This window comes from Antechinus flavipes, chromosome 3 (genome assembly GCF_016432865.1).
Source record: "Antechinus flavipes isolate AdamAnt ecotype Samford, QLD, Australia chromosome 3, AdamAnt_v2, whole genome shotgun sequence".
NCBI classification, from domain to species: domain Eukaryota; kingdom Metazoa; phylum Chordata; class Mammalia; order Dasyuromorphia; family Dasyuridae; genus Antechinus; species Antechinus flavipes.
This window is the reverse complement of record NC_067400.1, coordinates 617,530,945-617,555,752: the sequence shown is the minus strand read 5'-3', so window position 1 is coordinate 617,555,752 and position 24,808 is coordinate 617,530,945. Positions and strand designations below refer to the sequence as shown.

The following is a 24,808-nucleotide window of genomic DNA, read 5'->3' as shown; positions in this document are numbered from 1 at the left end:
AATTCTATGTGGGAATGCACATGTAAGATTTCACATGTGTGCTTGGCTGATGTTGGTCTGGATGATGGGCCTGTCCTTGCCACTTACTCCCTTAAGGACTTCAGACAATTCACATCACCTCTCTGGGTCTTAGTTTCCTTAACTATAAAATAAAGCAGGGGAGGACTCCAAGATATTGTTTAGCTTTAATTGGGTTCCCCATGAGTTGCTTCTAGCATCTTCAGCAAGTTCCAAGATGCTCTCATTTTGCCTTACTATGAAATTAGGGAAAGGAGGGAAAATAGATCATTTCCAAGAGCTCTCCCAGCTCTGACATTCTTTGTATTAAAATCTTTTCCAACTCTCATATTGTATCACTAGGACCTATTCCAGGAATAAGATTATCTGTTCTAAGACTCTTCCCATCTTTGACATTCCATGTTCTAAGATCCCTCTCACCTCTGACATTTTCTGTTCTAAAAACCTTCCCAGTTCTCACATTCCATTTTCCAAGGGAGTTCTGACATTCCCTCTTCTAAGGGTACTCCCATCTCTGATATTCCATGTTCCATATGCTAAAGGATTTTTTGGCTGTTAGAGTTTAAGGTTCTCTGATTCTGTGCATAAACAGAATCAATAAATCATAGAACCTTGGAAGTCAACAAGTCTCAGTGAACATCTATTAATCAAATGGCTAGAGTGTTCCAGGCCAGCACATCCTAATGGCTTCCTATGAGGTCAGATCAGGACTCAGAGATGTTGATGGATCTCAAAGGTTTTACCAGTAGAACTCAAGCCATACCACGTCCAACTGAGCTAGAGAGACTCTCTGTCTGGGCCCAGAAATGACCAGTGTGCTCAGTCTCCAAGAATGAGTCTGATTAAAGTAAAGGAAAAGTTCAGGATCAAGAGCACCATAGAATGATGGCACTTTAGACCACAATGGATCTCAAAAGCTATCGAAGCAATATAGCATGATGGTTAGATCACTAGACCCAGAGTTTTATCCCCACTTTGGCCATTCTTTCCCCATAGCCTAAGTTTTCCTATCTATATAAAGACGATAATAATACTTGAAATATTTGTTCCTGTTCAGAGAAGAAATCTACTATCAGGTGATCTACCCTTGGAAAGAAAGAAAGGAAAGAAACAAGTATTTATTAAAACCCTACTACATCATGCACTATGTTAAATGTTATATAAATATTATCTCATTCCATCCTCACAACAACTCTGGAAAGTGGATGATGTTATTGTCCCTATTTTACAAGGGAGGAAACAAGACAAATGAGTTGAGTGATTTACCCAGAGTAAACCCTTAAGTATCTGAGGATGGATTTGAATCAGGACTTTTTGACTCCTAGTCTGACACACTCTGCCCTATGGTACCTCCTAGTTGCCTTTGAATGTGAAGGATTGGGAGGACTGATCTGGATCTGAAGACAGACGGGCATCTATCAGGGCAATTCAAGAACTCAGAAAAGGAAAGAGAAGGAATGATGGTGATCTTCAGTGAACTTTGACTTGGCTCACATAATTAGCATCTAAGTGATCCAATCATCCCTCCACCAAGGATACAGTGTCAATTTGGGGCTATGGTTACTAGAGAATGACCCACCCCATTTAGAGGGGTACAGAGCAAGAAGTTCCCACAGAGTGATTTGCCTTGAGCCCAGACCCATCTCCCAAGTATGGCTCTTGTGACTAGTTCACAAAATAGATAAAAGATGAGAACATAAATATTCTTCCATCCAGAGACCAGAGCCTATGGCCCAAGAGGAAAGGTGACCATATGCTCCATTCACCCATTTCCCTATCTATATCAGCCTTTTTCCTCCCCTGATCTCCACCTAAGAGGCACAAATCCCAGCACATGCTCAAAGAGAGGCAGAATCATAGAATTTTAGAGAATCAAAAATCATAAGATGTTAGGATCAAAGTCATAGAATTTTAGAGATAGAATCATAGAATCAAAATCATAAACTTAAACTGAAAGAATCTCTGAGCTGGAAAATCTTTAAACAATCATCTACTCCAATTTTAAATTCATATATAATTTAACTTTGTTAAATTTAAGTAAAATTAAATTTAAAATTAGATGTATTTTATATTATCATTAAAATATAATAAATCAAATTAATATGATACAATATAATGGAAACTGAAGCCCAGAGCAGGGAATTGACTAGCAACGATATGTATTATTGTCAGAGCCAAGAGTTGAACCCATGTTCCCCTGCTTCTCAGATCTGGGCTCCTTCTTTTGCCTTATAGTCAATCATTTCAACTTTTTTCCCAACTTAGCTTTCTTATAGTAAAACTATTCTACTAAATCTAATTCTTTCTGTCTTTTTCTCCCAGAAGCTTCCTGTCTCAATAAGAATGAGTGTTTTCCAATCTCCCACTTTCCCAAGATTTAGTCGCTTTCACCTGTGAGCAAAAATCTCTTCCAGGGCCTGAAACCCCTTTGGGCAATATCCAAGAGTTCTGACATCAAGTTCTGCCCCACTTTGATCTCTTGAAGTATCTGATTAAAGATGCACAAGATTTGGAAGCTGATCTCCACACCAACCTCAATACTCTCTCTGTTGCAATCCACAAGGAGTGTCTCTCAATTCATTACTTCTCTGTTTTTGGAGAGACTGAGATCGATTTTCCTCTGCCTCAGGATCCCTCCCCTTTCACTTCCCATTGGACTCCCACTGGACTCACTTCCAGAGCAAGGAGGGGCACAGAGATGTGGTAAAGAATCTTGGGAAGATAGAGCTAATTGAATTTCTTTCTGAATTTCCCCTGAGGTTAAAAAAAAAAAAAGCAGAAGTTTTGGGCCATAGGACAGGTAGACCTAAGTTAATTATTTACTTTCTCTAATAATATATAATGCAATAAGTATTTTATGGATTTGTGATGTAAAGGTCCAATTGTCTTTTATAACTCCTTCACGTCATCTCATCCTGAGTGATTCCTGACTATTTGAGAGAAGGGAGACAAGATTCATCATCAGTTTTCTATGTAACATCTCCTCTGGGGCCACTCCACCAATATTCATTAGCATTTAAACTTACTTCTTGGGTTCCTAGAGGGGTGACAATGACCTTGGATTTTAGAGAGGGTCTTGTGAGAATATATATCACTAACACTATAATTCTTGAATCCCTACTAGTGTGCTTACCACTAACAATCAGCTTTTGACAAATTAAATAAATTGCAATTATCTTTTAGCAAAGACATTTACTAAAATAGTGTCTAATAAGAGCAATTGTTTAAAAAATTACCCCCAGTGAGTCTAGGGCTCATTCACCCACAAATACACAGTGGACATAAATTCAATACATGATGGTAATAAGCATACATGTGAAATACAAACAGGAATGTACTGGTAAAGGTTTAACAACCAACTCTGGGGAAAAAAAGCACATACAATACCCTTTTAAGTTTAATTTGCATATTAACATTTTCTTCATCACTTTTTTTAAGTCTAAACAATAAATAAAATAATAAATCAAGCCTTGATTTGTAGCATTCATTAATTTCTAAGTTATAAATGCTCACACTGAAAATTTATTGGCTTTTTCAAACCAGTTCAAGATAGCTCAGTACATCACTGGATACAAATATGATAAAGAATAATTCACAACTGCTAGAAGACTAATGTCAGTCCTGGACATTTATACTATAGAATCCTCATCCACTTATTGATTTTGGGTTTTTTTGCCAGGCAATTGAGGTTATGTGACTAGCCCAGAATGATACAACTAATAAGTGTTAAGAATATGAGACCACATTTGAATTCAGGTTCTCCTGACTTCAGGATCAGTGTTCTATCCAGTGTGCCATCCAGTTACCCTTTATTACTTATTAAATGTATTAATTATTAAATATTTATATTACATCTTATATTAGAAAATAAAAACCAAACAAACATAAGAAGTCAGAGGTAGCTATGATAGATTCACAATCAAATGGAGGCTGGATGAAAGAAGGGATAGTCCCTCCACTACTTGATTCTTGGGACCAGCACAAAATAATCCAGAAAGAAAGGTAGTGATATGGTCATGTGGTGTAGAAACCAATAAAGGATCTCATAATTTCTGGAACCAGTCTTGGTTCCAGATGCAATGTGAGCAGACTTTAGAGGTCATTCTTTAGTATGTGTAAAAATATTCACTGTCGGATTTCAATTTAAGAGATTACTTTCAAGGTTGGTCCTTGAAGAATGCCTAAAAACCAGTTTGCCCACATTACATTTGGAACCAAGACTGGTCAAGGCAATTCAATTTGATCTGAATTTCCATTTCACAAAATTGTTTCATTTGCATCATTGTCATATTTGCATTGATTTTGTTTTTGTACTCGAAGGATTTTTATTTTCGATTAATCATTCCAAGAAGCAGGGGGAATAGAAAATAAGGTGCTGTCAGATCTGCCTGGTTTGCTCCTCAAGACAATACATATACAGATGTACTCAGTGCTAGGCACTGACAAAATTAAAGGATACAGGAGAGTTGGGGGGGAGAACATCAGAGACATACAAGGATAGCAGTTAGCAAAACTTTATTACTATTCATAAGAGGAGGGGGAGAACAGATGCCAACAGAGGGAAGTGCCAGTGTGTGGCCCTCATTGCACCAGCTCCCCACTGAGAACAATACATAGTAAGGGCTTCTAGACATAGAATTATGTAATGGGCTGAGGCTTGAGTTGATGCACTGAGGTCCCAAGCACGTGAGGCTAGATAGTAATTGGACCATACTCTATTAATGTATATTAAATATATATATATATATATATATATATATATATATATATATATATATATTATAACTCAAGCCTCAGCCCATTACAGAATTGTGCAAGGCAATTCTGGTTGAAGGTCTAATGTCCTACAGGGATCAGATTTATATATAGTTTTAGACAAAAAATCTGCAAGCATCAATAGGATATTTCCCCAGCGGGGAAGATGAAAGTACAGCCAGAACCAATGACATGAGTATTTCCTAAATTGTCTAAAAAGTAATGAAGAATGAGGAATGTAGGGATGCAGGATGTAGGGAACTTAGGGGTAATTATGCCAATCCAGTGAGAGATTGAGAAGACACAAGGGAGATAATGCCCAGTCTCTGGATTTCTTAAACTTGACATATACAACTCTAAGTATATGGAATCAGATGAATTAAATGGCCAGCAAAAGGAAAATAGTTCCTGTCTTCAAGTTTACATTCTATTGTTGTGGTACCTACCAGTGGCTGCTGGAGGTCTAACTCAGGCCTGTGGAATGAATCTCTTCATGTGAGAGGATGATGGTGATGATACAAGAAGACTGAAAGGTAATTGAGGTTCTCTGACATATCCACTGAGAGGCAATTGCTGTTCTCTGACCTCTCTCCTCTTCCCTCTGCCTCCAATTTATTTCATTCCCAATCCACAAGGAACACCTGTGTCAGCAAAGGCTGCTTTGCAACGCCTTCAAGTTTATGATTCACAGCTGTGGAGGTTCTCCGATAATTGACCTGCCCCTTCACCTAGGCATGGCCCTTAACATTCTAGTAGGTGAAAATAACTTGTATAGACAGAAATAAAAATGAAATACACACAAAGTAATTTCAGGGAGCATCATTAGCACTTGGGAAAGGAGGCAGGAATTTTATGGGAATTTGGCATGCCACGGCATGCCAGGCAGAAGGAACTGACTACAAAAAGCCAGAGATAAGACATGGGTAAGACATATGGAAAACTGAAACTGGTCAGCTTGGTCTAAATTCTATCTTGGTTTGCCTTGATAATAATTTGATCCTTCAAACAAGGAACAAAAAAACCAGGGCTGCTATGCTTCGAGGCCTAATTCTTGCCAAGGAAGAACTGGGTTCTGATGTAAAAATGTGGGCCCACTGGGGACAGATAGGAACTCAATTACAGAGTTTGAGATAAAAGGAAGAAAGCTGTGCATAGTCTGACTCACACCTTGGATTTGGGAAGGTTAAGGAGATTTAAGAGTTTGTGGAAAGAGTAGATACAGGTGTGGGCTGGTAAATGTTTAACATCCAACTATATAAGATTGTGAAGGAGATGAGAAGGGATATTCATGATATACTTTTAAATTTAATTTACATTATTAACATTTTCTCCATCATTTAAAGAAAGTAATTAACCACACCATGATTTTTTGCTTTTGTCCATTTCTGAGGTGTAAATGCTCACACTGAAGATTTATCAATCAACTCATAAGTTAGTTTGAGCTGGCTCCAGCACATCCCAAGGGCAGAATTAGGTACTAGGCTAAGTCTAATATTCTTCAGAAGAAATCAGTTCAACAGAAATGAACTTCCCATAGTGAAACATCTTTTTTTCAGTCACCACTCCCTCTTATATATAGTATCTTTTATATTAGAAGTTTAATTACTTGAGGAGTCTTGTTTGCATCTCCAGAGTTCAACAATGTGCTTGGTTTCTAGGAAATGCTTGATAAATTTATTTATTGATTCTTCATTTATTAATTTATCATAAATTCTCAAAAGCCTAACCCTGAAAACACAAGTAGAAATGATTCTAATAAAGAAAAGGTGAACCAGCTTGAAGAGAGGGCTAAGTCTATAAAAGGAACTCACTGACCAACTCGGATTTAAAAAAAAAAAAAACAAATGTAGACGTTATCTGCAAAGATGGATCATATAAAAGAAGACAATCAGATTCTCCACTTCTCAATTTAGTGTCCTCTTTTTTGTCCTATGCTGCCTCTCATTTGATCCTTACCCTAACCCCATGACTTTTGGAGGGAAGTAATTATCCACATTTTATAGGTAGGGAAAATGAGACAGAAAATGGGAAAGAGGATACCTATGACACATTTGTTTACATAAGCCCAACTTCTCCTTTCCCAGCTTGGACTTTTCCCCCTTCATCATGGAGGCCTTCTTACCTCCACTTTCTCCTCAACCAATTTCCCCTCTTCATACTGTCAATTCCTCTTCTTATACCCAAGCTCTGACCATCTTTCTCTACTCAAGGAACATTCAATGGCTCTCCATGACTCATAGGTCCAAGTTGAGACTCCATAGCCTGGTCCTCAAAGCCTCATGTACATTCCACTCCAACCATGTCAGTCTCTTCCTCACTCTTCCATCTACCAGCCCTCCTAGTTCTAACATGTCATGCATGCTCTTAGGGCCTTCTCAGCCCTTATATGCTAGGACTTTCATCTGTTGTAAGTACAAATAAGTGCTGGTTGGATAGGCTATATCTACCCCGGGGTAATCCAGACTTCAGGATGAGAGATTTTTCCTCCTAGAGAAGGACAAAGGGCTTTATGTCCCTGAAATTCCCCCATATGCCAGCCCTACTGAAAGATACTATTTCCTGTTTCCTTTGCTTTGAGGAACTGGTCAGCCCAACCCTTCCCTTACAAAAGCTTATAGGAAGTTCCCAGCAAACTATCTCTTCCCCTTCAAACCACAGAATTGACTTTTTATGATTAGAAACTGCTGTTGAATCTAAGGATCTGGGGCACTGTATCCTATCCCTTTCCATTAAGAAATCCATCTAATATAACTCTGGGAATGAAATAAGGACCAAGTTCAGTCCTAATGGATTCTAGCTTCTACTGAAAGGGGTTAAGACTTCCTTTTCTCCCACCTAACTTAACTCATCTCATCCCACCCCACACCTAGGAATATTTTTTTTAAACCTTGTATTTAAACTCCTATCCAGGATTCCTCCAAAGGGGAGAATAGAAAGGTACTCAATACATATCATGAATTAAGTGAGAAATGGGTGTTATTTCCTATTAAAAAAAAAAAAAAGAAACATGAACCACAAGTGCAAGCTCCCATTGACATAAAACCTTAAAGCAGTATTGAATTACTTATCCTGTAACCCTCTTGAGTTCTCATCAAAATATGGAGCACACCGAGGTGTTGCTGAATTGATACTGTCACTTGGCTCTGCACTATCTTCTCAAAGGCCATGCCTTGTGGATGGCCAGGCCAGTGTTTGGACTCTTTTTTTTTTTCCTATGGGATCTTCTCTGTCGCCATTTAGCTATGTTGTAACTCATATTACAGTCTATAGTCTTCTCATCATGTTTCAGAATTCCTCTTTTCTTTCTTTGTCATCACTGACCTTTCTTTTGGGGGAGCTATTTGGACCATTGTAGTGGGTTTACAGTGGGCCTTGTGAGATTACTTTTATTTGGCTTTCTCCAATTATTGAAGAATTTAGTCATTTCCTTATATGATTACAAACAGTTTATATTCTCTTCTCTATAACTTGTCATCCCTTCTTCCTTTGAAGGATGTTTATTATTCATTTTATTGGTATATATCATTTCTTATGGATCCATTGCTTTTTTCATGTATTTCTTCTTGAAGAATCATGAGATTGCTCTTTATTAATTTTGCCACAGACTAATTTATTACATGTATTGTGAATGTATAATGTATTCTTTGTCAAGAAAACCCTAAATGAGGTCACGAAGAATCAGACATGATTGAAACAACTTCCTGAGTCCAGGCCCAATGCTGTAACTACTGAGCCACCAGGCATAGAGTTTTATTCTGTGACTCCTTGACTGCCAATCATTTCCTAGCTTTTGTAAGGAAACGCCGCTTAACAATTAAGAATGATCCAAAAGTAGAATGAGACACCTCAGGAAGTAGTGAGCCTCTCATTACAATCCACAACATGGGATTCATGATCATTTCTATGTAGTGGCTATATTGCATGTGATAGTGCAGATTCTTTTCATGTATGGATTGGCCTAACTGTCCTCTGATATCTCTCTTCCTACTTTCAACTTGGCTGATGCTATGACTCCCAAATCAACCTGATTCCTACCCAGAATTCCAGTGCCTTATCTTCAGTTGCTCATTGGACATCTCCATGTGGATGTTCAATCAGCAACTCAACATGGCTAAGGGAGAGCTACCAAATATGAACACATCCAAAGGGGATGTTAAGGAAAGATAATGTCAGATGTGAGAAAACTTAAAACAGGGAAGGTCAGAACTGGGAGGGATCTTAGAGCAAAGAAAGTCAGAGCTGGGAGGATCCTTACAACAGGGAATAGCCTACTTGAGAAGGGCCTTAAAACAAGAAATGTCAAGGCTAGGAGGGACCTAAAAGTTCTTGCTGATATTTTTGAACTTTATTTTACCTATTAGATTAATAGTTATATGATCATTAGTCTGAATCCAACTCTCAGTACCAGTACTCTGAACTTTGGCCTGCCCTTGGAGTCAGTATGATGTAATGGAAAAAATAACTGGCTAGACAAAAAAAGAAAGATATGTATTCCAAATCTAGCTGTGCCCCCTTCATCACGAAGGTCTCTTTGCCTCCACTTTCTCCTCAACCATTTCCCCCATCTCAGCTGTCAATTCTCTTCTTATACCCAAACTCTGACCATCCTCTCTAATCTTCCTCTATTCAAGGAACATTCAATGGCTCCCCATGACTTATGGGTCCAAGTTCAGACTTCACTGCTTGATATTCAAAGCCTCTATGCAACCTCCTTCTTCTGCAACTTTATGTACTTTCCACTCCAACCAGGTTAGTCTCTGAAAGACTACAGGGTTGGATATTTGAAGATGACAGGGTCAGACATCTAAAAACCCTTTCATTCTGACATTCTCTAGTTCTTTGTGAATATACAAAGGACCTATGATTTTAGCAGCCTCTTCATGGCACAAGTCACAATCTTACTAAACCTTATAGTTCAAAAAAATTGCCTCAGGCTCAGAGAAGTTCACTTTACCAGGGTCACACAACATATAAATATCTGAGGTGGTATCTGCACTCAAGTTGGCCTGACTCCAGTCCGATGTTCTCTCCACTATGGTAGGTTGGTTCAAAAACGATCAAAATCTATTTGGTGCACCTGAGTCAATTTCTCTCCAAATTCACCCACAAAGGACTATGAATAGCAATAAAACCTAATTGCTCTCATGATATATTAAACATATGAGAGTAAAAGCAATCCTTGTGTGACTCCAGATTTTTTCCAGAAGTCACAGGGCATCTGACATTGATCTAAGAACCTGGGTGCCCACAGAGGACAGGAGAATCTGCTATCTCATGATATGAGCTGGCTATCAACTCTAATCATCCTTACAGCAGACTTTAAGAAAGAATCTTCCCTCAGCCTGTCTTCTGGTCAGATTTTCACCCTCTAATTATTTTCTATGCTGTCAAATACCTCTCCTGACAGCCAGCTTCAAATTCATTCATCTCCCATGGCTTCTTCTTCTGTCAGGATACCGTGTCATCCCCATTATTTAACTCAACATTTTGAGAGTTCAGCCCCAGACTCTTCAGATTGAGCCTGTGACTTTCTCTTCTCCCCTTCCTATATCCTACTCACAGCCTCTACTTGGGTGGTCGTTGTGATACGGGAGCCACCTGCCAATGGCTGCTGGAGGTCTAACTCAGACCTGTAGAATGGATCTCTTCATGTTAGAGGAGGAGGAGGATGATGATGATGATGATGATGATGATGATGATGATGATGATGATGGTGATGATGATGATGGTGATGATGATGATGATGATACAAGGAGACTGAGGCTGTTGTGTGACCTCTCTCCTCTTCCCTTTGCCTCCAATTTATTTCATTCCCAATCCATAAGAAACATCTGTGAAGGCTGCTTTGCAGCGCCTTCAAGTTTATGATCCACAGCTGTGGAGGATCTTGGAGAACTGACGTGCCCCTTCACCTAGGCATGGTCTTTAACAGATGCCATATAAGATCCCAGATCCAAAGCTACAAGGTCCTTAGAGGATGTCTACCCTTTCCTCTCATTTTATAGTGGAGTAATGTTTACTCCCAGGAAACCTAAGCTACTTGTGCCAAATTACTCAGAAAGTAAGAGGCAAAGTCAGGATTTGATTTTTTTCTGATTCTAATCTTTTCATTGCCCTACTTTGCCATCACCATCATCATCTCTACATAGGAACGTCCTTCAAGGCTCAACACTCATCTCCCTAGCTCTGCCAGGAAGCCATCTCTGATAGCTAACCCAGCCACCAGCCCCTCTCCTTCCTCAGAGCAATCCCTGTCCTGACCAGCTGAGACCTTCTTTACCGAGGCACAAAAAGCCCACACAGTCAAGGTCAAGGAGCAAATGTGAAAGATACACCTTCCTGTGACTCCCTATTTTGTTTTCTGTAATCTGTTGGCTCCTTGAAGGCTGAGATGAGGTCTTGGGGGATGACAGGACTTGGGACATCCTTCTTTTCTGGATCCTGGACCACTCAGGCAGCCAGTCATTCTTTGAATCATGCTATTAGAGCATGAACTAAAATCCATAGGATTGACAGAAAATCGATTCCATTGACATAACTACCAAAACAAGATTTTTTAAAAATCTGATTTCCTAGACCCCAGGTTGTTCTAAGAGAAGCTTTCATGGTCTTCAGCAACACTCTTGGTAATCTTTCATCCTCTTCTTGCATTGGAGATGAATGCCAAACCATAACATAATTAGATGAATTCTTTGACAACAGCCCAAGGATCAGAGTTGTCATCAGCTGCTTCACTCTTCTACAAGCACAGATCATCATCCCACTAAACTTATAATTTTCAGAGTTACCACAATGCAGGAGGTTAAATGACTTTCTTAGGATCACGCATCAACTAAACAGTTAAAGAAGTTATTTGAACTTAAGTTGGATAATTGGACTCAAAAAAAGTTTAGAGATCTCGTGTGTGTGTGTGTGTGTGTGTGTGTGTGTGTGTGTGTGTGTGTGTGTTGGGATGAGGGGGTAGTTCCTGGATCTGTCCTAGTCCTGACCTCTTTAATTGTTTTATCAGTTAATTGGACACAGCAGACAACTTATCTAATTTGCAGACAACACAAAACTAGGAGGAACAGTGAACCTTCAGGAGTATGAGTGGAATCCAAAAAGATTTTGGCAATCAAAAGCAACAAGCCTTTGGAAGATGAGATGAAGTGGAACAGACCTGAGATTTCATCAGCAAAGAAGATCCAATGGAAGGAAAGTCACTCTACCAAAGCACATCAATACTCTCTCGAAATACTAGCCTTCGAGGGTTACTTAGAACCCTGAGACTCAGCCAGAGTCATCCCCAGTTGCCATGCATTTCCCTGACTTCAAAGCCAACTCTGCCCACTACACCTTGCAGGGTTCTAATAAGAAAGGAATCCAATCAGATAAAATTTGGTGATAAATGGAAAGTCAGAGGTATGAGAAACAAGCTCTTAAAGGACTCCACAGTTCTAGAACTGGAAGGAGCAGCTAGGGGGCATCATAGTGCACAGGTAGCACCAAGCCAGAAGTTAGAAAGTGTCGTCTCCCTGAGTTCAAATCTGACTTCAGACACTTACCAACTATATGACTCTAAGCAAATCATTTGATCTTTTTTGCCTCAGTTTCTTCATCTGTCAAAAAAATCTGAAGAAGGAAATTTTTAAAAAACAGTATCTATCAAGAAAACTGCTCAAACGGGTCACAAAAGGGTCATGACTGAACAACATTAGAGCTGGAAAGGATTTTTAAGGCCAATGCCATTATTTACAGATGAGAAAACTGAGGCCCAGATGTTGGAATCTTTACAAACTGCTAACTCATTAGAGTTGATAGATTATTGATCTGATCTTACAAGAAGATGTTTTGGGCCAGAACCTGAAACAAGGTACTAAGTAGAACTAATTGATACAATGCTTATGTTCACACCTTTACTCATTGGAGTTCACAAGTATGGGAGTTCACAAAGTTAACTGTATAACTTTGTGAATTCACACCTCCCTTGAAGCTCTTAGGATCAGAGAGCACTATGGGAGAAAACCCATAATCCCTCTCTCTCGTATCCCACAATTCCTCTCTCTCGTATAAAAGAAACAGACAGAGGCTCTCGAACAGATTTCAGCGGAATTACACCAGAAGCCCTCTCTCCAAGGCAAGAGAGATCTATTCAGGAATATTTTCCACTTGGCTGGCTGGTGGCAGAAGAAGAGTTTTCAGAGGAAGAAGCTATGAGTCTAGAGTTCAGTGAAGATTGAAAAGGTTCTCTCAGAGGCTCAACCAGATTCATCTTCATCTCACACCACTGTGGTGGCTGGGCTCCTGCACTTCCCCCACTGAAACCAAGCTGGTCTGAAAAACTCACCAGAAAGCTAGCCGAGCCCCAAGTGAAGGAGACAAGAGATTCATTCCATCTTTGTGCTGGCTGGAGGCTGAAGAAAGCAAAGACAATCTGCAAGAGTTCTTGGAACCAAGCAGAGAGATAGGCCTCAACTAACCAGGCTATTTTGGAAGGAGAAAATAAATGTTTGTATTTTTACCAGCTGGCTGCATTTGGGGTAATTATTGATCTGAACTGATGCTAAAGCTGCCTCCAAGAAAACCTCCCCGAGAAACTTATTCTCTCCCCCAGAGAGAACTATTCTACTTATTTTAAAAGAAGATCACCATACCCAGAGAAGTTCAGGAGTTTTCTCAGGGTCATATAGTGAGGTATCTAAGACTGGACCCTCCAGCTCTAACATTCTTGGTTCTAATGTTCCTTCCAGTTCTAAATTCTTTGATTTTTCTTTGAGTTTGAATTTCTCTATTCCACTTAATCTCTGTTCTGTTCTTTTTTTCTTTGAAAACCCAACCTCTAATTTGGTTTACTGATTGAAAGAAAATGATGAGTAGATATGAGTAGAAATGATAGGGAAGTCCCTTCCTTCCTTCTCTTCCCCTTTCAGTTCCACATACCATCCTTTTATGGCTTCATGTATTGTCTACACCTCCTATTAAAAGCTGGGTTTGTTTTTAATTTTGTCTCCTGCACTCAGTAAACTGACCTAAAGTTCAATCAGACTCGTGTCCTATTATCCTTCATTTTCTTCTCTTGTTTCCTTTCTGACTAATTCACAGGACCAAGCTGAACTTCTTATAAAGTGCACCAAGCATGGCTTTATCCTTTATACTGCTTCTTTAAAGACATTTAAAGAAATTAATACCTCTGTGTTGTTCTTTTTCTGTTATTAGGTCCTGAGCATTCTAGAACTACTTCACGTAATGTAATCCCTAGGGGATAAAGAGAAAGAGACAGAGAGAGAAAGAGAGAGAATAACTTATTCATCCATTCTCCAACTGAGGGGCATTCACTCAGTTTCCAATTTCTTACCACTACAAAAAGGGCTGCCACAAACATTTTCGCACATATAGGTCCCTTTCCTTCCTTTATGATTTCTTGTATTTAGGATACACCATTGGATCAAAGGATGTGCACAGTTTGATAGCCCTTTGGACAAAGTTCCAAATTGCTCGCACACACACGTGCAAGAATGTGTTAGTGTTTCAGTTTTCCTACATTCCCTCCAACATTTGACATCATCTTTTCCAGTCGTCTTAGCTAATCTGAGAGGTATGTAGTAGTATCTCAGAATTGTCTTAATTTGCATTTCTCTGATCAATAGTGATTTAGAACATCTTTTCAGATGACTAGAAATGGTTTTAATTTCTTCATCTGAAAATTGCCTGTTCATATCTTTTGCCCATTTATCAATTGGAGAATAGCTTGAATCTCATAAATTTGAATCAAGTTTCTATATATTTTAGAAATGAGGCCTTTATCAGAACCCTTGAATGTAAAAAAAAAAATTTTTTAGTCATCTATTGCTTTCTTTCTAATCCTGTCTACATTGGTTTTGTCTGTACAAAACCTTTTTAATTTAATATAATCAAAATTATTTATTTTGCATTCATTAATGTACTTAAGTTCTTTTTTGGCCACAAATTCCTTCCTTCTCTACAGATCTGAGGGGTAAACTATCCTTTGTTCTTCTAATTTCCTTATAATATCACTCTTCATGTCTCAATCCTGAACCTATTTTGATCTTATCTTAGTATGGGGTGTTAAATGTGGGCCAATACCTAGTTTCTGTCTTAATAGTTTCCCATTTTCCCAGCATTTTTTGTCAAATAGTGAGTTCTTATCCCAAAAGTTGGGGTCTTTGGGTTTGTCAAATACTAAATTACTAAAGTCATTGATTATTGTGTTTTATGAATCTAACCTATTCCATTGATCAACCACTCTATTTTTTAACCAGTACCAAAGAATTATTATTTTTTCTAGCTCTGTGAAGTAATTTCTTGGGAATTTGATTGGCATTGAATAAGTAACTTAATTTAGATAGTATTGTCATTTTTATTATATTTGTTCCCATGAGCACTTGATATTTTTCCAAGAGATTAGATCTGACTTCATTTGTGTGGAAAGTGTTTTGTAATTATGTTCATATAGTTCCTGACTTTGGATTTTATCAAATGCTTTTTCTGCATCTATTGAGATAATCGTATGATTTTTGTTAATTTGGTTTTTATATAATTAGTTATGCTAATAGTTTTCCCAATATTGAACCAGCCCTGCATTCTTGGTATAAATCCTACTTGGTCAGTATATTATCCTGGAGATAATTTGCTGTAGTCTCTTTGTTAATATTTTATTTAAGATTTTTGCATCACTATTCATTAGGGAAATTGCTCTATAATTTTTTTTTTCTGTTTTGACCCTACCTGGTTTAGGTATCAGCATCATGTTTGTGTCATAAAAAGAATTTGGTAGCATTCCTTTTTTCCCCATTTTTCCAAATAGTTTGCATAATATTAGAATTAATTGTTTTTTATATGTTTGGTAGAATTCACATGTAAATCCATCTGGCCCTGGAGATTTTTTCTTAGGGAATTGAATAATTGCTTGTTCAATTTTTTTTTCTAAAATGGGACTATTTAAGCAATTTGTTTCCTCTGTTAATCTGGCAATATTTTTGTAAATATTCATCCATTTCACTCAGGTTGTCATATTTATTGGCATACAGTTGGGCAAAATAGCTCCTCATTATTGCTCTAATATCTTCTTCATTGATGGAAACTTCACCCTTTTCATTTTTGATACTAACAATTTGATATTCTTCTTTCCTTTTTTCTGATCCAATTAACTAAAGGTTTGTCTATTTTGTTTATTTTTTTTCATAAAACCAGCTCTTAGTTTTGTTTATTAGTTCAATAATTTTATACTTTCAATTTTATTAATCTCTCCTCTTATTTTCAGAATTTCACATTTAGCATTTACTTGGGGTTAGAAGATATTTCAATGCAAGTTTTCAGGGACCAAGAGAAAAGTTCTTTCTACTATTTCCCAATATCCTCCCTTCTACCATTCATCAAGGGATCAATTTTGATCTTATCTTTTCTCTTGCAATGTTGTCCATAGCACACTTCAACTTCTCCAAATTGTAAACTTCCTACCCCTGTAATCACTGTGTATTTAATAATTTGTTTACCTCTGTTCTTGTTCCCCAACACACATCCTGACTAGAATATATGTTTTTTGAGAGTAGGTACAATTACATTTTTTAATATCTGCAGCAACTAGCACAGTGTCTGATCCGGGGGATAAGAATAAGGATTGAATGTGTGATTTCACTGGTAAAGAAAACTCCTATAGGAGAAATTTCCTCCATCAATAATATCTGTGCTGACTCAGTAACTCACGTCTGAGAGCAGGGATTAGCACACACCATGACCTTTGGGGCAGACCTAGCCAACTGCCTATTTGTGAACAAACAGCCCCTGACTAACATTTGTAGCTTGAGAGCTGAGCAAAAACAGACAGATGGCTGGATTGGGCTATTGGGCCATAGTTTGTCCAGAATGAGATTTAAGTGAGTTTCCTAGGATCACACAGTCAGTGTGTCAGGGACAGGATATGGCCCCTAGGTCTTAGCTATCTCCAAGGACAGTTCCTTATTCATGATGTCATATTGTTCCTTGCCTGTTACATAGTAGGCCCTTCATAAATAATGGATAGATGATTAAATGAAAGAGTAAATGAACAGTTGGTTTGATGGAAGAATAGATGGATAATTGATGAATGTATAGTTTGATGGATGGATAGATGGATGGATGATTGGATGATTTGATTTCAACTATGATGAAAAGGCCAGAAAAGAAGACATAATTGGATTTGCCAACAACCAATGACTGCAATAAGTAGAGTAGTCTGGGATAAAGATTATCCCCTCCCTTCCCAACTGGCAGCAGCCTACCTTTCTAGATTTTAATGTCCCTGATTCATTTCAGTCACATGCACTCTTCTAGTAAGTGATTAAAAAGCACTTCTTTTTCGGTCATTTTGTTCAGTAGTTTTTCAATGGTGTTCAACTCTTCACAACCCCATTAAGGGTTTTCTTGGCAAAGATCCTAAAGTGGTTTTGCCATTTCATTCTCCAGCTCATTTATGAATTAAACGAATTGAAGCAATTTGCCCAGGCCCACATAGCTAGCAAGTTCTAGATTTGAACTCAGGTTTTCCTGATATATAGTAATATATAGATAGTAATATATATCCACTCCCTCTGCCTTCCAGCCAAACTAGCCAATTTGTTGTTCTCTATGCAGAACTCTCCATTCCTCATCTCCATCCCTAGATGAGCCATCATCTTTAATTCCTGGAATCACTAACACTTTTCATAGTTCAGCTCAAACACTAACATCTGCATGTGACCTCCCACACACACCTAAATTACTTTGTGGTTTTTGTGGGTATACTTTGTACTTGCTTTTGGATATATGTGGTTTCTAACCATTAAAATGTAATCTCCTTGAGAGAAGCAGCTGGGGGTTTTTTGGTGTTTGTATTTCCTAATGCCTTCCACAGTGACTGGCAAATAATAAGTGCTTGTTGATTGATGGATGGGTGGACTACTCTAAGGGAATTGCCCAGTTAACCTGACCTTCCCTCCTCATCGAGCAATGACTCACAGGTCACGTTGTCTACAATGGGGCTGCTGAGGCTGAAGGTGATGTCATTCCAGGCCTCACATTGTGAAGTACCTGAATCATTCCTGGTCACCCTGGAGAAGATTAGAATCCCTCTTAGGGACCAATTCATTATCTAAAAACCAGCAAAGGGTCACACCACTATTCAGAGGGGTCAGATATTGAATCCAGGTGTTCCATTGATCTGTCATCCTGGATCCGTGATGTTGGGTGGGGACAAATACTCTAAAGGGCAAAATGCAGAGAGATAGATGACAGATTCATAGAATTTAGCACTGGGAAGTCCTTAAGAGATCATCTGGAACAGTGATTCTCCAAATATGGGCCAGCAACTTCTAAGGATCCTGAGACCCTTTCAGAAGATCCATAAAGTCAAAATTATTTTCATAATACTAAGATGTTTTAATATCTAGTATGGTAAAAATCAATAGATATCACCAGGGGCATAGTAGAATCAGTGGATTGGAACCAAAGAGCCAATTGTTAAATTTTCAGTGTGATTATTTAAATCTCAAAAATTGGCAAATGTGATTAAACAGGGCGTGTTTTATTATTTTGATTTCCAGACTTAAGAAAGTGATAGGAATTACTAATATCAAAAATGAAAAAAATAAACTTTCCACCAATGAAGAGGAAATAACAGCAATAATGAGGAGCTATTTTGCCAATAATGCCAATAAATCTGATCATCTAAATGCAATGGATGAATACTTACAAAAATATAGATGGTCCAGATTAACAGAGGAGGAAATAAATAAGTGATGGAGAAAATGTCAATAATTCAGATTATATTTAAAAGAACATCTTGTGTACATGTTTCTCCCTACCCAAAGCCAGTTGTTAAACATTTACTAGCACATCCTGATATAAGCTACATAAACAAAAGCCCTGTAGAATTCTCAGTGTTTAATAGTGCCGTGGAGTCCTGAGACCAACAGGTTTGAGAACCACTAATCCAGACTAAAGATTCTTAGCCTTTTTTCCATGCAAGGTTGGCTTTGTCAGTTTGAGGGCACCTAAGGATCCTTCTCAAACTTTGTTCATTTTTCTTAAATAACTTTTTATTGACAGAACCCATGACAGGATAATTTTTTGCAGCATTATCCCTTACACTCACTTCTGTTCTGATTTTTCCCTTCCCTCCCTCCACCCCCTCCTCCTTTCCCCCAGATGGCAAGCAGTCCTTTACATATTAAATAGGTTACAGTATATCCTAGATACAATATATGTGTGCAGAACCTAACAGCTCTCTTGTTGCACAGGGAGAATTGGATTCAGAAGGTATAAATAACCTGGGAAGAAGAGCAAAAATGCAAGCAGTTTATATTCATTTCCCAGTGTTCTTTCTTTGGGTGTAGCTGCTTCTGTCCGTCCTTGATCAATTGAAACTGAATTAGCTTGCTTTATCGAAGAGATCCACTTGCATCAGAATACATCCTCAAACAGTATCGTTGTTGAGGCATATAATGATCTCCTGGTTCTGCTCATTTCACTTAGCATCAGTTCATGTAAGTCTCGCCAGTCCTCTGTGTATTTATCCTGCTGGTCATTTCTTACAGAACAATAATATTCTATAACATTCATATACCACAATTTACTCAACCATTCTCCAGTGGATGGGCATCCATTCATTTTCCAGCTTCTAGCCACTACAAACAGGGCTGCCACAAACATTTTGGCACATACAGGTCCCTTTCCCTTCTTTAGTATCTCTTTGGGGTGACTTTATTCATTTTTGAAGAAAATGCTAAATTTTACTTATAGATTAATGAAAATAGGTAATAGCTAGCATTTGTTGTTCAGTCATATCTGATTCTTCATGACCCTGTGTACCATGTGTTTTTTTTTTTTTTGCAGAGATATTGGGGTAGTTTTCCATTTCTTTCTCCAATGGATTTAAGCAAACAAAAATGAAATGACTATCAAGGATCACAGTTAGACACAGATTTGAACTAAGGTTTTCCTGACTCCAGGCCCAGTGCTCTATCACAGAGCCACCCAACTGCCTCCACTTAAAACTGATCAAACCTCACCTCAAAACTCACCAATTCAGTTCAACCAATAGTCAGCCAGTCAGTATTTATTAAGTGCGTTATATGAAGGTGGAGTGCTAGGCACTTGGTTTACAAAAACCAAAATAAAAGAGACCCTGCTACATTCTATTAAAGGGGAGGGGTGATACCATTTGTAAACTGATAAGTATGGTGCTAGGATAAGTGAGAAGGGACAGCTAATATTTGAGTGCAGAGAAGGCTTCCTGCATAAGGCCAGTCTCTCTCTCTATGACTGTCTCTGTCTTTCTTTCTCTCTGTCTCTTTCTCTCTTCCTGTCTCTATGTTTCTGTTTCTGTGTTTGTTCTGTTTTGGTTTCTGCCTCCATCTCTCTATGTGTCTCTATGTCTCTGCCTCTCTCTGAATTCCAATTCACTTGCATGTCATGGCATCACCTCCCTGAGGTCATGGTCCTCCTTGAGAGCTAAGGACAAATAACAACAACCCTGAACAAGTCACTTTGTGGCATCTGAGGCTCACAGATCCAAGGTCACACAGCTAAGGTATAGCCTGTACAGTTCCTTCACTCCAGGTTCCAAATCAGCCACCTGACCTCTCCACAAGAGGGCACCAAGCTTTAATCAGTCTCCTGCTGTGGCTGCACTCGCCTACCAGTCTTATAACTTTCCAGACCAAATGAAGAAGGGACTCATTTTGGGATATTCTCATTCACAATGGAATGGGAGGGAATAGGAATAATGGTTATCTCAGAAGACATTCCGTGCTGGCTTCAAATGCTCAGTGTGAGGGAGAACAAGAAGAGTAGGCAGTTAAAGAGCCTTGAGTACTTACCTTGTAGCAACCAATAAATCAGTCAACCGACAAACACCGAACAAAAGCCTGCTGTATCCTGGGGTCACTAATACAAAGACAAAAGCTAAATAGACTTTGTCCTCTAGGAATTTCCACTCTATTAGGGGTGGGGATATAATGTTTGCAGAGGAGGATGTGCCAGAGCTCTAAATCAGAGCTGGTAGAGGGAATTCCCAGAAGAAAAAGCAAGTCAGCACATCTTTTCTGAGTATTATAGCCTTAGAATTGCCCAGAGTGTGGAGAAATTAAAAGGCTCATCCAGGATCATGCAGCCAAGATATATCAAAGAAGTGAGATTTGAAGTCTTCTTGATTCCCAAGTCTGCCCTCTCTTCACTAACCAGGCAGCCTCTTGCACAAATAAGCATTAAGAACCTATGATGTGCCAGACATGTTAAAGCACTTCACAAATGTTATAATATTTGGAAGAAACCTCAGGAACTGTCTAACGTTGCTCCTACTCAAAAAAGAACCCTTGAGATAACCCCAACAAGTGGTCATCTAGTGTGAAGCTTCCAAGGAAGGGGAAATTACTCACTCCTGTGCTGACCATCTGTCAGTTAAGTCTGCCCCTCGAAAACTGGGACACTAAAACTGAATGGATCCAGCCATTGTGGAGAGCAATTTGGAACTATGTTCTAAAAGTTATCAAACTGTGCATACTCTTTGATCCAGCAGTGATTCTACTGGGCTTATATCCCAAAGAGATCTGAAAGGAGGGAAAGGGGCTACCCATATGTGCAAAAGTGTTTGTGGCAGCCCTTTCTGTAGTGGAAAGAGACTGGAAACTGATGGATGCCCAATAGTTGGAGAATGGCTGAATAAGTTATGATATATAGATGTTATGGAATATTATTGTTCTGTAAGAAACAATCAGCAGCATGATTTCAGAGAGGCTTGGAGAGACTTACATGAACTGATGCTAATGAGTTCAGCCAGAACCAGATCATTGTACACAGCAACAACAAAATTATAAGATGATCAATTCTGATGGGCATGGCTCTCTGCAACAATGAGATGATTCAAACCAATTCCAATGATCTTGAGATGGAAAGAGTCATCTGCACTCAGAGAGAGGACGATGGGAACTGAATGTTCACAATATAGCATTCTCACTCTTTTTATTGTTGTTTGTTTTGCAGTTTATTTTGCTTCTCTTTTTTTTTAACTGTTTGATTTGGTTTTTTTGATGCAGCACAATAATTGTATAAATCTGTATGCATATATTGGATTTAACATGTATTTCTACCATGTTTAACATATATTGAACTACCAACCATCTAGAGGAGGGCATGGGGGAGGAGGGAAATTGAAATACAAAGTTTTGCAAGGGCTAATGTTGAAGAATTGTCCACGCATATGTTTCAAAAAATAAAAAGCTTTAATTAAAAAAAGAAAAAAAAATCTGCCCCTCCCTCAATCAAGTCTAAATTGACTTCTTTGCATCTTTCATGCATTGCTTCTAGATTTCACTTCTAGGGCCAATATAACAATCCTAATCTCACTTCCACAATCAGCACTCAAAATATTCAAACATCCTGTCTGATCCCATACTGCCCTGAGTCTTCTCCGTTCTACATAGAAAATGATGCTCATGACTTTGCTCTATTTTGCCTCATTTAAGTCCAATTCACTTTCAAGTTAAGACATCAATTGTCTTCCAAAAGGAAGGATGAACACCTTGACAAACAGCCTCAGTCACTTCAATGGATCTTTACATGCCATGGCTCTTTACTTTGCAAGTTGTTCAGAAAAGGATGGATGAATATTTAATAGGCAGAGAAGGGGAAGGGAGAACATTTCAAGCACTGGAAGCAAAATGAGCAAAGACCAAGAGGCCAGCGAGCACAGGGTGTGTGGTAGTGGGGGAAAAAAGGGATAGGGAAAGTGGCAAATTTGCCTAATTACAGAGAGGAGTAATAAAAGATGAGAGAGACGGCTAGAAGAGGAGAGTTTACCGCATTATCTCCAGTCTTAAGTCCAGACAAAAAAGCTTGACCTTTATTAAAAGGCAAAAGGAAAGCAACAGGGGACTCCTGGAGATTTCTGATCAGCAGAATGACATGTCCTAATCAATGACAAAGAAGAATAATCCTGGGAGGGGCTGTGAAAGCTAGATTGGGGATAGGATTAAGGCAGATATAGGGGGAATTCTCTTTCCCTGATATTCTTTTTTCCTAGATGATAAATAAATATCAAAATTTCATATTGTTGTTCATCTTCACTAAATCCGGTTGTGTATGACTCTTCATAAGAGTTTTCTTGATTTTCTTGGGAGATCCTGGAGTGGTTTGCCATTCCCTTCTCCAGTTTATTTTACAGATGAAGAAACCAAGGGAAACAAGATTCAGTGGCTTGCAATTTATTAACAAATCAAAGCAATAATAAATATACATATATCTTTATGCTTATTATTGCCTTCTTAATATTTTTATTAAATTAAACATATTATCATTTATAATATTTTCTCTTTTATGAATATTATGTCCAATATATCCTGTCTATATCTTGTTTTTACATAGTGACTTATGTATTCTTTCCCACATTAAACTGTAAGCTCATTTAGATCAAAGGCTCTTTATGTCTTTCTTTGTACCCCCAAATTTTGCATGGTGCCTAACACAGCATATCATGTCATATATACATACATATACACATATATACATATATACATGCATATAAATATATGTATATATATATATATAATGTTTGTAGACCAATTGACTTAATAAATGGCTTACATCAGCCCTTCAATTTTAGCATAGATGACTTCCCTCCACTTTTCTGGAAACTCAGTGCCATGCCATTCAGCTCATTCTAGCTTCTAATTAAAATGTCTTAAAAATCTTCACATTTCCCCCTCAAGAGTTAAATTCAGTTTCTTAGGAAATAAACTAGATTGGTCCTTTCTCTTTCTAACTACACTTTCTAACTACAGGAAACATCTTTCCAAAAGACACTATCTATACCTGCTGCTCACAAAAAGCACCCCCCCCAGACCACTCTAAATCACAGCATTTTCTCCTGCCTTGGATTTGTCATAGTTGATTGCCTGAGTGCCCTAACTGATGGACATGCTGGTCAGCTCCTAAAGGGAGGTACTTTGGGACTAATATATATTGAGGAACCCCAATGTGCCCAGTTCAGGATTGGATAAACAGTAGATGTTCAATAAAACCTATGAATGAATGAGTAAAAGAAGTATGGATAATTCAAGTTTCAAATATTTGTAGAATGGAACAAAATAGAATTATAAGCTCATAGTGGATGTCTTAATGACAGAGAGCTTGGAGTTTTAGAATTAGAACCATAGGCCATTCAAATTAAGTAGCTTTGATGGGTCCCTATCACCTTCCTTCTCAAGAAGCTTTGATGGCTCCTTATCACCTTCCTTATTAAACACAAACTCCTAGATGTGATGACCATGTTAGCACCCTGGATATCTTAGAATCAGCCAGGGTCAGGATAAGCAAAAGTCCTTGTTCTTTATTCTTGGTCTTTAGAGGTAGGATTGAATTGGATGGAAGCAACCTTCCTTCTTCATCTCCCGCCCAGAGGTGACCTTGGCTAGTCTTACTCCACCCCCTAGTCCCTCCTACAATTCTCTGTATACACCAATTATTGAGCCAGCACAGGATAGTGGGAAGGTTCCTGTTTGGAGAACCTTTTCAATTTTATTTTTCCAAATTTATTACTCATTTATTCTTTTATATTCAGGCAGGCTTCCCTCATTTCCCTTTCTTACCTCCAAGCTTTTGCTGACATCATCTGCCATTTCCTCTACTCCCAAATTCCCTCCTTGTTCCTATAGTAGCAATTCATATTAATACAATGTGCAAATATTTAGAAAGTTATTTTCTTCTTAAGGTCCGGTGAAGTCAGTGGCTTCAATTTACAAATAAAGGAAACTGAAGTTCAAAAAAAAGTCAGGGACTTTCTAATTAGTAGATTGTCATGATTCTAAATTCTGGGAATTCATGGTACAGTGGAAAGGGTTCTGGCTTTGGATTTAGGGAACTAGGTCCAAATCCCGCTGCTAATGCTTCCTGCATACATAACCCTGCACGAGTCACTTCACCACTGCAGCTCCAACTTCCCCCTCTGCAACGTGAAGTCCCTTTCAGTTCTGTATTTGTGATCCTTCATGCTTCCCCCATTGGGTTCCACCAGAATGCCTCAGCT

General features: G+C 38.4%; 1 protein-coding gene across 1 annotated transcript in view; it reads right to left on the bottom strand.

Annotated features, from left to right (window-relative positions):
* Window positions 1-24,808, bottom strand: part of LOC127557565 (carcinoembryonic antigen-related cell adhesion molecule 20-like) — a 46,991-nt gene that overhangs the window by 21,372 nt on the left and 811 nt on the right. The window lies entirely within an intron of this gene.